We start from the raw sequence: 15506 nt of genomic DNA on the forward strand, positions 1-15506 counted from the left end.
TCATATGTTATCAGTTTAGTCCCGAATCATTTTTAAAGCATGTTTAAGGCCTCGTAGGCCCTTATAAGGGACAATGTGGTCGTGTTGAATAATTTATGAGAATGAATGCATTATGTTTGATAAATGTATGTTATATGTTGTGAATTGATCGGTAATACCTTGTAACCCTTCTCCGGTGATGGATAGGATGAGGGGTGTTACATTTTATTGGTATAAGAGCTACGGTTTAGTCGATTCTAGGACTAACGTAGCGTATGTGAGTCTAGCTATACATACCATATATACAAACTGAGATAGTGTGATGACTCCTGATGTTTTAAATAATGTTTTCATATAGTAATGGATCCTAATCGAGCTATAGCCAATGAGGTTGAGAGTAATGCGCCTGCTCCCACGTAAGGGACAGATCCATCTGATTCTAGACCCGTGACGGGCAGTTAGGGAGGAGAGGCTAAAGAAGCCTTCTTCCAAATGATGAATGAATGGTGCACTCAATACATTCGTACGAACCCATCTGCTCAGCAACCTCCACCCCCACCTATTTCTCAATAAATCCCTATTGTTCCTCAAGTTACAGATCTGATACGGTTGAACAAGTTGCTAGTAGATAAGATTTGGAAATACAGGGCTAAAGAGTTTTGGGCTACTGCTGATGATGATACTGAGGGAGCTGAGTTTTGGCTCAAAAATACAATTCAAGTATTTGATAAGTTGTCTTGTACTCTTAATGAATGTATCAAATATACTGTATATTTGTTGAGAGACACCGTGTACCAATGGTGGAACACGTTGTTATATGTGGTTCCAAAAAAACGGGTTACTTAGGAGTTTTTTCAATCTGAATCCTGAAAGAAATACATCAGTCAAAGATTTCTCGATCAAAAGCACAAAGAGTTTCTAAAATTAAAACAAGGCCGAATGACTGTAACCGAGAATGAAAGAGAATTTGTAGGGTTGAGTAAGTATGCCAGGGAATATGTGTCTACCGAAGAGATATATGTGTAAGCGATTCGTTGACGAGTTGAACGAAGATATAAAACTACTAGTCGGAATTCTAGAGTTGAAAGAATTTATCGTTCTAGTTGAAAGGGCTTGTAAAGTCGAGGATCTTAACAAAGAAAAGAGAAAAGCAGATTCAGAAGCTAGAGACACGAGAAAAAGATTGATGAGTAAGCCGTATCAATCTTTATCAAATAAATCTAGAGATTCGTACGCTGGTCAAAATGCTTCAAGCAAATATTTGAACAAAGATTGTAGAAAATAATATTTAGGTTCTAAAGCTCAAACTACATTAGTATCAAGTGTTGGCACTGTGAGAGACAACAAACATGAGTGTCAGCAGTATGGGGGACGACATTTGGGAGAATGCTAGAATAAAAGTAATAAAGCTTGTTACAAATGTGGTTCGCTAGATCACTTCATTCGAGATTGCCCTGAGCTGGATGGGAAAGATAAAGTTCAGAATGTGAGTCCAAGTAACACATCAAATAGAGGTAGACTACCTAGAATTTTCGAAAATGTAAGTGGTAGTAGAGGGGCAACAAAGGATTCAGCTGTGAGATTTGAGGCCAGAGCACCTGTTAGAGCCTACGCTATTCGCACTCGCGAAGAAGCGTTATCTCCAGATGTTATCACCGGTACTTTCACTCTCTATGTTACTAATGTGATTGCATTGATAGATCCAAGATCAGCTCATTCTTATATATGCATGAATTTAGTATCTAGTAAGACTTTGCCTATAGAGTCTACTAAGTTTGTGATTAGAGTATTGAACCCCTTAGGCAAATGTGTTTTGGTTGACAAAGTCTGCAAGAATTTTCCGTTAATGAATCGAGATTTCTCTTTTCTGGCTAACCTGATGTTGTTGCCATTCGATGAATTTGATGTGATTTTGGGTATGGATTGGCTAAGGATGCATGATGCTATAGTGAATTGTAGACTAAAGACAATTAACTGAAATGTCAGAATAATGAGACTATTAGAATTGAATCTGATGATCTGAATAGTTTGCCAGTTGTGATCTCGTCTATGTTAGCTCAGAGACTTGTGAGAAAGGGGTGTGAAACTTATCTTACTTATGTACTTGATACGAAAGTGACAGAAACAAAGATTGAATTAATACTAGTTGTGTGTGAGTATCCAGATGTATTTCCTGAAGAGTTACTAGGTTTACCACCTATCAGAGAGGTTGAGTTTGATATTGAATTAGTACCGGGAACAATGCCGATATCGATAGCTCCGTACAGAATGGCTTAGACAGGGTTAAAAGAATTGAAAGCTCAGTTGCAAGAGTTGACAGATATAGGTTTTACTAGACCAAGTTTCTCTCCCTGGGGTGCAATGGTGTTATTTGTGAAAATGAAAGATGGCATAATGAGAATGTGTATAGACTATGGACAACTCAACAAAGTGATGATTAAGAGTAAATACCCTTTCCCACGAATAGATGGTTTGTTTGATCAGTTAAAAGGGGCAATAGTATTTTGGAAAATTGAATTGAGATCGGGTTATTACCAGTTGCGAGTTAAAGACTCAGATATGCCAAAGATTGCATTTAGAACAAGGTAAGGACACTACGAATTTCTTGTTATGCCTTTCAGACTAACAAATGCACCTGCTATTTTTATGGACTTGATGATCCAAATTTTCAAGCCTTACATAGACCGATTCGTAGTTGTGTTCAGTGATGACATTTTCATTTACTCTCATAATGAATCTGAGCATGTCGAGCATTTGAGAACCGTGTTACAAACTTTGAGAGATAAACAGTTGTTTGCAAAGTTCAACAAATGTGATTTTTTGTTAGAGAGGTTGGTTTTCTGGGAAATATAGTTTCAGCCGCGAGTATTCGAGTTGGCCCGAGCAAAATTTCTATGATTATAGATTGGAAGCCTTTGAGAAATGTATCCGAAGTATGTAGTTTTCTGGGACTAGCCTACTATTATAGATGATTTGTGAAAGGCTTCTTGATGATTGCAACTCCGATGACATGATTTCTTCAAAAAGATATTAAATTTGAGTGGTCAGAAAACTATCAGCAAAGCTTCGAGTAGTTGAAAGCATTATTGACAGAGGCACTAGTGTTAGTTCAGCTTGAGTCGGGTAAAGAATTTGTAGTTTTTAGTGATGCATCATTAAATAGCCTTGGTTGTGTTTTGATGCAGGAAGACAGAGTTGTAGCTTATGCCTTGAGACAGTTGAAGCCACACAAAAAGAATTATCTAACACACGATCTAGAGTTAGCCGCGATAGTTTTTGCATTGAAAATTTGGCATCGTTACTTGTTTGATGAGAAATGCCATATTTATACCGACCACAAAAGCTTGAAATATCTAATGACTCAGAAAGATTTGAATTTGCGACAGCGGAGATGGTTAGAATTGCTAAAAGACTATGAATTAGTGATTGACTATCATCTGGGGAAAGTGAATGTAGTTGCTGATGCTTTGAGTTGAAAGTTGTTATTTGCTTTGTGTGCTTTGAACACAAAATTAGCTTTGTTTGACGATGGTTCGATAGTACCCAAGTTGAAAGGGAGATCGTTATTTCTACAGCAGATTTGTAAGGCTAAAAAATTTGATAATGAATTGCAAGCAAAACAAGCTCAGTGTGAGTCGACTTCTAATTTAGAGTTTCAAATAGGGCCTGATGACTGTTTGATGTTTCGTGATAGAATACGTGTACCAAGAAATTCTGAGCTCATTCAAAAGATTCTAAATGAAGCACATAGTAGTTGTTTATCAGTACATCTGGAAAGCACGAAAATGTATAATGATTTGAAATAGCTTTATTGGTGGCACAGCATGAAACGATATATCTTAGAATTTGTTTCGAAATGTTTGATTTGTCAGCGAGTCAAAGCTGAGCATCAAGTGCCTTCAAGTTTATTACAGCCTATTATGATTCCTAAGTGGAAGTGGTATAGAGTAACAATGGATTTCGTATTGGGTTTGCCCTTATCTCTGAAAAAGAAAGATGTGATCTGGGTTGTTGTTGACAGATTGATGAAGTCAACTCATTTTATTTCGGTACGTACAAATTTCTTGCTTGATAAATTAGTTGAGTTGTATATTTCCAAAATTGTGAGATTACATGGTGTTCCCCTGTCTATTGTTTCGGATAGAGATCCAAGATTTACTTATCGATTTTGGAAGAAATTATAAGAAGCTTTGGGTTCAAAACTACATTTTAGCACTATATTTCACCCGCAAATGGATGGTCAATCGAAACGAGTTATTCAGATACTTGAGGATATGTTGCGTTGTTGCATTCTTGAGTTTGAAGGTAGCTAGGAGAAATATTTACCGCTGATTGAATTTTCTTACAATAATAGCTTGCGATCGAGTATAAAGATGGCACCGTATAATGCTCTATACGGTTATAAATGTCGAACACCATTGTATTGGAGTGAGCTCAACGAAAATAAGATTTATGGGGTTGATTTGATCAAAGAGACTGAAGAAAAAGTGAAAGTAATTCGCGATAGTTTGAAAGCAGCTTCAGATCAATAGAAATCATACGCAGACTTGAAACAGAAAGATATTGAGTTCCAGGTCGAAGATAAAGTGTTTTTGAAAGTTCACTGTGGAAAAAGATATTGCGGTTTGGTCGGAAAGGGAAATTGAGTCCGCGATTCATCGGACCGTTTCAGATTACTGAGCGAGGTAGACCAGTGGCATATCGTCTATATTTACCGCCTAAGTTAGAGAAAATACATAATGTGTTTCATGTGTCGATGCTTCGACGATACCAATCCGACCCTTCACATGTCATTTCCTCGACCGAGGTTGAAATGCAGTCTGATATGTCATATGATGAAGAACCGATTAGAATTTTAGCTCGTGAGATCAAAAAGTCGAGAAAGAAGAGAATCACAATAGTGAAAGTTTTATGGCATCAACACGGGCTTAAAGAAGCTACATGGGAACCCAAGGATGCTATGAGAAAACAATACCTGAACCTATTCATTGGTAAGATTTTTGGGGACGAAAATCCTTAAAGGGAGGAGAGTTGTTACAACCCGGTTTTAGCTAAATCAGAATTGTGGTTTTGAAACCACAAATCCGATGTTAGAAAATTATTGTAATATTATTTTATGTGTTTACAGCATGGTAGCATGTATCTTGGAAAGTTTCGTAAAGAAGTTTTACTGTTTGAATGCTTAATTCGGTAGAAAGGACTAAATCACGTAAACTACAAAAGTTGCATACTATTTGTTTAAAGTGCTTAATTGCTATGATTAATTAAATTAAAGGTCCTTATAATGTTATTAGTCCATGATTAGTGTGAGTGGACAATTATGGCCATCCATTATTTGTTTTTATATGTTAATAACAAAGGTTAATATGGTAAATTAGTAATTAAGTTATACTATAATAAAACAAAGCCAAAATGCATTTTCTTTCATCCTTTAGCAACCGAAAATAGAAAAGAAAGAAATGGTTTGAAGCTTTCTAAGGTTCGACACACTCCTAGCTTGATTAAGGTACGATTTGAGCTTGGTTTTTGATGATTTCTACGTTTTTGTAATCGTTGTAGCTCAATCTAGCTAGCCCGTACCTTTAATTTCGAAACTTTTAAATATTTTGAGAGTTGCCATTATTGAATCTATGTGTTCTTTGATGTTTAATGTTGAAATATGAAACGTGATGATAGATTTTCATGTTTTGTAAAGTGATTTTTGATGAAAATGCATAATAGTGATTTAATTGTAAAATGTGCAAATTGTGTGATTAAAAAGTGAAATAAAATGAAGTTTTGGGCTGCTAGGGATCTATAAATAATTCAGCCAAGCTTGGGTTTATTGAAATTATGTGAATTTTGTATTTAGTGAAATAAGGATTAAATTGTTAAAAGTGTGAAAGTTTAGGGGCTAATGTGTAAATAGGCCTAAATGTATGTTTTGGACTAAATTGAATGAATGGTTGATTAAATAAGTTAATTTTGAATTCATATAGATCAAGAAAGAAAGAATTCGCATTTAGATCAGGGGAAAAACAAGGTTATCGAGTATTCGACCCGACCCGTCAATTCTGAATACGAGGTAAGTTCGTATGTGACGATTACATTATAAATGTATGTTAAAATGCTTTAGTATTTCATAAATTGTTAAAACGAGATTATGGATAATGTATGAAGTGTGAAAATGACTCTACGAGTGCATTCAATGGTAGAAACGAAAAGTATGAAAGCCCGGTTGAACCGTAAGAATAGTTTTGGATACTATTGACATGTCAGTAAGTGATACGTTGAGTTGGCTTCAGGCCATGATATTAGCATTTCAGGTGCGTATTTTACCAATTTGTCTTCGTGCCATGCATATCGAATGATTTAGCTTAAGGCCATGGAAATAGTTCTTCGGATAAGTTACCTTGAGTTGGTTACTGGCAATGGTATAGGTTCTTATCGTACAAGACTTTTGAGTATCCGATTTCTATTCCAAATGGTTCAACGGGTGAATGAATGATATGGTTGAGGAAGAGGTTAGTACGAGGCGATACAGGTATGTACAGAACCTATTCGAGTATTAAATAGTGAAAATTCAATGAGATGGTATTTGATCATGTTTTGAGACATGAGAAAGGTTTGTAGTTAATGTGTATGGTTTTGTTATGTGTAATGTAACACCCTTCACCCGTACCCAATGCCGGGACAGGGTTCGAGGTGTTAACGGGCTTACACATTCATAAACACACTAAATCGAGTCACCTAATTTCACCCAAAATTAAAACTTTTCAAACACATGCATATTGTCCCTTATACAGGCCTTCGAGACCTAAAACATACATCGGGGCGGTTTGGGACAAAATCGAGAACATTCGATAAACTTTGAGCAACTTGTTAAATTTCCTTGCTTTAGTGAGTCAGACGCCCGTGTGGGTGGGGCCGTGTGGTCGTACATGCCCGTGTGGCTTGGGACACGCCCGTGCCCTCAGCCTGTGTAACTTTCTGTTTATGACGTCAGCATATGCACACGACCAAGACACACGCCCGTGTGTCTAGCCCTTGCTCGACACTGACTTAAAATTTTAGGTGTAGGGGACGCACGACCATACCACATGCCCTTGGGGGTAATCCGTTTGTCACACACGGCCTGACACATGCCCACGTGTCTACTCGTGTGGACCTTGTTAGGCTGTTTTCTAAGCCTTTGGTCACCCTCTATCAACCAATCACACTTATAGGTTACCTTAATACATAATAAGGCCAGATTATATACTTACATATATCCTTGATAAACCTCATTGCATGTAAACCTCATATCATCAATTTTATACATGCTAGGTTATTTCCTTTGTATTAAGGATTTTCCATGCCTCATTATCACCTTTAAGATTGGCTCATTATTGTAACTCATTGCCAATTATGAGCAAGCCACTCCATGTAAACATAAAGATGCATCGATTTTTAGGTCATAGCCTACTTCGAAATAAGCCAATTTCCATGGCCAAATACAAGAAGATATGTAAACTTTTACAAGCTTTCATATGGGCAATTCAAATGACACATATCTGGTAAACCGTAATTTATAAATATTTCTATCCCATGCTTAGCACATTTTATGGATGATTTTTCCTTAAAATTGGTGGATTCAATGCTCTTAATACCTTAATTTCATGTTTTATACTTAGGTGAGCATAGGAGAGTGAAATGAACGAGAAATAGGGCAAAAATGGAGAAAATGGGCCAACGTACGAAATCAACACGGCCTGGACCTCCTTACACGGGCAGACCACACGATCGTGTCAATTTGGCAGAATCGAAGCATGACTCACACGGGTGGACCACACGCCCATGGCTATTTAATAGGCTTGACCACAGCCTGAAGTAATCGTACACGGGCGTGTGCTTGCCGAGCCCAAGTTTAGTCCAATTCGAAAAAAGGCCAATTTTGAGGGTTATTAGGCATTCTAAAGCCTATAAATACACCCTAGAGGAGGAGGAAAAGGGGGACGCAGAGAAGGAAGTAGGGAACTGCTCAAGGAAAGTCGATTGATCCATCTCAGAAGCCGGATTCATCACCAGGACTGAAGATCTCCCCTCAATTTCCCTTCAGGAGTTTTGGGTTTTCTTTATGTTTTGTATTCATTATTCTTCTGAGATGTTTACCTTTTTAGTTATGAACTAAAACCCCTAAATACCTAAGGGGAATGAAACCTAAGATAGATCTTGTTATTATTATCTGAATTGTATGATAAATATTTGACTTGTTCTTAATTATGTGTTCTTAATTCTTGTCTTGATATTCCAGGATATTGATTCAAGTTAAGCTCTTATTCAGAGGAGGAATAGACCCTGCCTAAGAGTACATTTTTCATATTTAAGCGGAGTTGAGTGTGCGCCTAGAGATAGTATGACAAGATTTTGCCGGATTAGGGTGAAACCTAATAAGGGGATCCATAGATCGAGTTAATGCAACCTTAGGGAGTTAATTAGAAAGAGATTTCAATTATTCAACCTAGGGTTAGACGTTGTTAGTCTCGAGAGGGATAATAATATAACTTGCCTTCATCGTGATAATAGTTAGTTTCAAGAATGATTCATTATAAATATTTAAAACCTTTCACGAATATCACGTATCAAGTTTTTGGCGCCGTTGCTGAGGAACTAAGATATTAGGAACACTCGATTTTTATTACTTTAGGCATTTACTTTTACTGCAATTTAAATTTTATTCTAATTTTTATTACTAATTCTTATTTTTCCCTTTTTCTGGCAGGTTCTTATAGTTTATGACAAGAAGTAACCCGTCAGGACCATTACTTTTTAACAGTGAGATCGATCGCACAGTTCGCAGAAACCAAAGAGAAATAAGGCTAAGCCTAAGATACACAGAGAACGAGCAATAGGACAATATTCAAATCACAACTGAGGGGATGGCTGAAAACCAAGAAAATTCGCTACCTCCTGCAATTGCTGTTAATCAAAATCCTACTCCGTGCACTATGTATGATTATGCTAAACCTAATTTAACAGGAACTGGGTCAAGTATAGTTAGACCTGCTATTGCTGCAAATAATTTTGAACTGAAACCTAACACAATTCCAATGATACAATAGTTTGTTTTGTTTGATGGCTTGCAGGACGAGGATCCCAACGCTTACTTGGCAAATTTCCTAGAACTTTGCAATACCTTTAAAATTAATGGCGTTTCTAATGATGCCATTCACCTTCGGTTGTTTTCCTTTTCGTTAAGGAATAAGGCTAAACAATGGTTGCACTCGTTACCACGAGGGTCAATCACTACTTAGGAACAAATGACCAAAAAGTTTCTATTAAAATACTTTCTGCAGGCTATAATGGCTAAATTGCATAATGATATCTCTTCTTTTGTGCAGATGGATTTAGAGACACTCTACGATGCATGGGAGAGATACAAGGACCTTTTGCGAAGATGCCCGCACCATGGGTTACCACTTTGGCTACAGGTTCAAACGTTCCATAATGGCCTGAATCCTTCGACTCAGCAGATGATTGATGCAGCCTCTGGAGGAACTATCAATAATAAGACACCTGAGGCAGCTTACGAATTTATAGAGGAGATGTCACTGAATAACTATCAGTGGCAAGTTCTGAGAACACAGTCGGCGAAAGCAACCAATGTTTTCAACCTCTACGCGGTTACTATGCTATCTAACCAAGTAGAACTCTTAAATAAAAAAGATTGACGGTTTGTGTGGTTCTACTCAGGTACATCTAGTGATGAGGTGCAATTCGAATGGAGGAGGAGCATGCACAGAATATCAACCCTTCAACCCTAGCATCGAGGAGGAACAAGTCCAATATATGGGCAACAATAACTCTAGATTCCAAAATAGCCCATATAGTAACACTTATAATGAAGGTTGGAGGAACCATCCCAATTTCTCGTGGGGCGGTCAAGGAAATCAAAGGCCACAACATCCTCCGGTTTTTCAACAACCACCCTACCAATAGGAAAAGAAGTCAAACCTTGAAGAGATGCTCTCAAAGTTTATATTAGTGTCAGAAACTCATTTTCAGAATACCGACACAGCACTTAAGTATCAACAAGCATCGATCCAAGGGCTCAAAACTCAGATTGAATAGCTTGCCAAGTTGATTTCTGAACGACCACAAGGTAGCTTGCCAAGCAACACAGAATCTAACCCAAGGGAGCAACTCAATGCGATTACTAGCCAAGATGAGGAAGGGTTAGTCACACCTGAACCAGAACCAAGGCAAGAAACTAAGATAAGAAAAGGTAAAGATGAGGTCGGCCAAAATAACCCAAAGTCGGTAAGTACAGAATACAAACCTCGTATGCCATACCCCAATGCGACAAGGAAAGACCGCTTAGATGAACAATTTGGTAAATTCCTTAAACTCTCAAAAAAATTACATATTAACTTACCGTTTATTGAAGCTCTATCACAGATGCCAAATGCAATGAAATTTTTAAAGGAGCTTTTAGCAAATAAGCAGAAGTTGGACGAGGCTTTGCATGTGAAGCTAAACGCAGTTTACTCAGCTATTCTACAGAATAAACTACCCAACAAATTGAAAGATCCAGGGAATTTTACAATTCCTTGCTTAATTGGTAGTTTAGATGTTAATAAGCATTAGCTGATTTAGGGGCTAGTATTAACGTCATGCCTTACAAAATGTTTAAACAATTAGATCTTGAGAAACCCAAACAGACTAGGATGAGCATTCAATTCGTAGATAAAACTATAAGATTTCCTAGGGATATTATTGAAGATGTGCTAGTTAAAATCGATAAGTTTATATTTCCTATTGACTTCGTTGTTTTAGACATAGAGGAGGATAGCAACACTCTTTTGATTTTAGGAAGGCCCTTTTTAGCAACTGTTAGAACGATTATTGATGTTGGCTCAGGTGAGCTCACACTTTGTGTGGGAGACAAAACAATCACCCTTCAAGCTCGCAATTTTGGCAACATATCGAAAATTGAAGGTGATTGTTTAAACCATTCTACTAAAATTGACAATATGGTGCAACCTAATTTGCGAGAAATGATTTTGAAGGAAGTACATGAGCCATTTTCAAGCAAGAGTAGAGGACCTATTCATGAAGAACGAAGGCTACAAATTGAGGAGCGAGATGAATGACAGACACATAAATCGAGAACACACGATAAACCAAAACTACGCCAGAACAAACTCAATACCTTTCCAAATAAACTTAAGGTTGGAGATAAAGTTTTATTAGATGCCGCAGATCCCCACATTTTCACTGACAAACCGAATGAAGAAATCCCTCTTACAATACTTAGTATTTTCCCATTCGGTACAATTGAGGTAAGTCATTCCAAGTTTGGCACTTTTAAGGTAAATAATACCCGCCTTAAACATTATTTTGATGAGATTCACAACAGGAATGAGGAGTATAAACTCCTTGAACCACCATGACCATTCAATGGAAAGGTAAGTCGAGCTTAGGCTATAAATAAGCGCTTCTCGGGAGGCAACCCAAGCACTAACTGTATTAACTTCTTCAAATTTTAGTGTTTAACACCTAACTTACTAACGGAGCTCTTGAATATAGGTTTACCACACAGACACGGCCAGGCACACGGGCGTGCTTAGGACCGTGTGGAAACAGGGTAAAGATTTCCCCTGCACAGGCTACGATAAATCGCCACAGCCGTGTGACATGGCAGTGGGCGAACCTGCCAAAACAACACAGGCGTGGGAGAAGCGAACAAAGACAGACTCGGCGTGTACACCCACACGCCCAAGGAACATGGGCATGGGCCAAGTGTCAGATGTGCCCAAATTCAAAATTCACGAATCACACGGGCAAAAATTGGGGAACATTGGCGTGTTCCCTGGCCGTGTGTCCCAAAATCTATAAATAACCTTCACTATTCATCATCGCCTTCACCCAAAATCCCTAACCCCAGCCTCTGCAAGTCCACACGGCCTCCCTACCACGCTCGTGCGCCGCTTCCAACCCTATTTTTAACGCTCATTCTCCTCTTTCTAGCGTTTGTTTACTCTTTTCTCTTTTATTTTACTGATTTCTAATGCTATTTATCATAGTAATCTGCACTTTTCATGTTATTTTCATCTTTCTATCACTCAAATTTCGTATCTAGAGTAGTTATCATCTTTTTCCTATTGAAGTTCTTACTCATTGCATGATCTATCTGCTCCATTTGACTAGTTTAAAGTGAATATTTATGGTTAGGATAATAGAAATACTCATACCTCTTGGTTGCCATTTTCCATCAATAAAATATGCTACATAGAATTAGTTTCCATTTTTTATGAAACTCATACTATTATCATGCTAATGATACACCATAAAATTAATTGTTTTTGATTAAGTTTGTTAGTAGTTGTGCCTGAGATTATTAGTTTTAATTTATGACTTTTTCCTTTTTAAATTTGTTTTCGTCTTACCTTGAAAATTCATCACGATAAAATAATAGTTTTGCTTGTAGGTATACCATGTCGTCTTCATAAGGAAAGAAAGCCATTCCGAATGGTTCAACGGGCAATGATAAGTTGTGATTGAATATGTAAATCGAACTAAATGATCAAGTATGTGATAGTTGATTACCTATTTAAAAATAAGGTAAGTTGGTTATTTGATATGTGATGCAAAATATACATGATGCTAATGTAAATATATGTGTAATTATGAAGTATATTCAGCCACATGTTATGTATAAGTATGTGATATTAAAGTTTGATTCATGAGTATATGCATACGAGTGTATAAATATACAGTTATATATTGATAATTTGACTTTGAAAGTGTATGATACTTTGATAATAGATATATGTATATTCAGCCAAGATAAAGTTCATCTATGAAAGTATATGTTGTATATAAAACTGTAAGCTTGAAATTAAATGTGATTATGTTATTATAAATAGGCTTGATTAAGTTGAGTTGATTATGTCATTGAGTTATTTATTTGCTTATGACTTACTAAGCTATGAAAGCTTACTATGTGTGTATGTTTGCCTTTGTTTTACAGATTTTGGAGTCAAGTTATGAGCTTAGGGATCGTCAGCGAAGTTTATCACACTATCGACTGTTTCGGTATTTTTATAAAGTTGAACTTAAACCTATGGCATGTATAGACTAGCATATGTTTATGTTTGATTTTGGGTTATGTAAATATGAGCCATGCGAAAATGGCTTATTCATTATGTTAAGTTTGGTTTTGATGTTTCAGCCATTAAATATTTATAAATGAATCATGGTTGATATATTTGCTAACGGTGATGAAGTTATGTCAAAGTATATGTGCATGGTATATTTGGTATGATGTGAAATTGTGGTTGGATATTTATGTTGAGTGATATACATGATATATAAGTGGGGTGTTTTAGGTAAATGACTATGATTTGAAGTATTGGTAACTGGTTATGTGATGAAGTAAATATGGATAATGATTATAAGTTTTTGATCATTGGTTGTAAATGATGTGCATTTATATTCGGCTAATGATAGATAAATTAAATATGTATGCATATGACTTGTTTGGTTGCGGTTTGATATTTAAAGTGACAAGTTGACATTTGTATTCGGTTATGCAATGGTAAATTTTAACTTAAGATTGAATGGTGGAATTGGTATGACTTTAATGGTTAATTTTGATAGCTGAATAGGTGAGCAAATGAATTGGTTGTGTATTTGTAATTTTGTCATGATGCTAGCATATAAATTTTGGTATGTTTTGATTTGGTGATTACGTTTAGAAATGGTTCATAGATTGTCTGAATATATGATGGTTAGACATGTTATTTAGCTTGCAAATTAGGTGATATTATCATGTTTAAATTCGGCTTTGATATTTTATAGCATGTTTGTTATGTTATATGTATAAATACAAATTTGAGATGTGTTTGATGTGAAATGAAAATTATGATTGACATATTGGTTTGGTTATATGAAATGTTACATGCGTGTAAAGTAAATGAGTAAAACGAAAATAGACATTGAATAAAGCATATGTATTTAGCATGTTTTAATATTCGGTTATTGTATTGGAAATTGACCATATGATAGTAACTCATGCTATAAGATAACAAAATGGTTATATACGAATTTAATAAAATTGTTTTATGCTTGTGCGTATTAATGATTTAAGAATTCTTAATCTAAAGTTACAAATGTATAACTTTGAATATGATCTGAGTGATTGTGTGAATGTATGAAAGTTGTATATTTTTCGGTAATGCCTGTAACCCCATTCCGGCGATGGATACGGGTTAGGGGTGTTACAATCAGCAACAAGGATTGGATTCAGATTATTACAGGCTATGTATTCTCTTGGCTTTTGATACATTTCTTTGAATTGACTTTGGGCTAATCACTCATTTCTTCTTTGCCTCAAGGCATGTTAAATTTCTGGGTCACTTGGGAATAGATCGATAATTTGGTCTATGTTCATAAACCTTGAAAAATCATGAAAAATAAATAAGCTAAAATAAAAATAAAAATAAACCAAACTAAAAATAAATATCTTCACAAATAATGACAAACACAGTCTCCGATAATGGTGCCAAAAACTTGTCGTCGCGTGATTTCGTACAAGTAATAAGTGAGTAAAAAAGTATCGTCTTCACAAAGACTGTTGAGTTAATTTGTCATTAAATAAAATAAAGAAAGAATATTGTTGAAGAAGTCGCAATTGTAAGTAAATAATGTAATCAGTCGTCAAATACCCACAAAATAAAACAATATGCCTTGCATGAAATAAACACAAGGGATAATATAATACAACATGAATAGACTAAAATAAAATATTTCACTTTAACAAGAATTTATTATTATTCATAAAAACAATATTACGAATGCTTCGTGGCAATATGAAAATTCATTAAAGCCATTTAATTAAAGCATAGGCTCTTCCCAAAGTCCTATTTTGTTCCTAAGTTAATTAGCATATTCCTGTGTCAAAAAAATAACTTGGAAATCACCCTCTTGGGCATTTATATAGTTTATACATATAGTAATTGTCTTCCGAAATTGACATGATATGCACCACTTAGGTCTTACGTCAATTAACTATTACCACTTCCTAGATTAAGTAGTTAATTCAATTTACCTACAAATGTTGGCCAAATATTCACAAGTATAAACATGAATTAAACCTAAATGAATGAAATAACCATTTTCACAGAATATTAAAAAAACTAATACCAATGAACTCAAATCAAGATTCATATCCATTTTGAATAAATAAAATTAAGTCATGTCATATTAAACTGAGAATATAAAGATGAGATACAATATTGTCTCCCGACATTGAAAACAATAATTTAACAATAAAGAGAATGGTAAGAATGAGTAGCCGAGTGGGGCTATCTACGGCCATTTCACAATGCGAAGAGTAAACAGCTGTGTAACACCCCAAACCCTGCCTGGACATTATGGCCGAATCTGGCGATGTCACATTGAAGTGTTTTTCATCAAGTGTGAAATTGTTTGAAAAGCCTAATGTTTATTTAGCCCCTTTGTGTGAACTAGAAAATGATTTTAAAATTTGTGTCACTATAAAAAGT

The 15506-nt window shown here is 35.9% G+C and overlaps 1 non-coding gene across 1 annotated transcript; it reads right to left on the bottom strand.

The window, feature by feature from the left end:
* Window positions 1-9306: 9306 nt before the first annotated feature.
* Window positions 9307-9412, bottom strand: LOC121230965 (small nucleolar RNA R71). The gene has a single exon (XR_005929037.1). It is a non-coding gene; the product is annotated as a small nucleolar RNA R71 (small nucleolar RNA).
* Between the last annotated feature and the right edge of the window lie 6094 nt (window positions 9413-15506).

The sequence above is a fragment of the Gossypium hirsutum genome, chromosome A06, assembly GCF_007990345.1.
Source record: "Gossypium hirsutum isolate 1008001.06 chromosome A06, Gossypium_hirsutum_v2.1, whole genome shotgun sequence".
NCBI classification, from domain to species: Eukaryota; Viridiplantae; Streptophyta; class Magnoliopsida; order Malvales; family Malvaceae; genus Gossypium; species Gossypium hirsutum.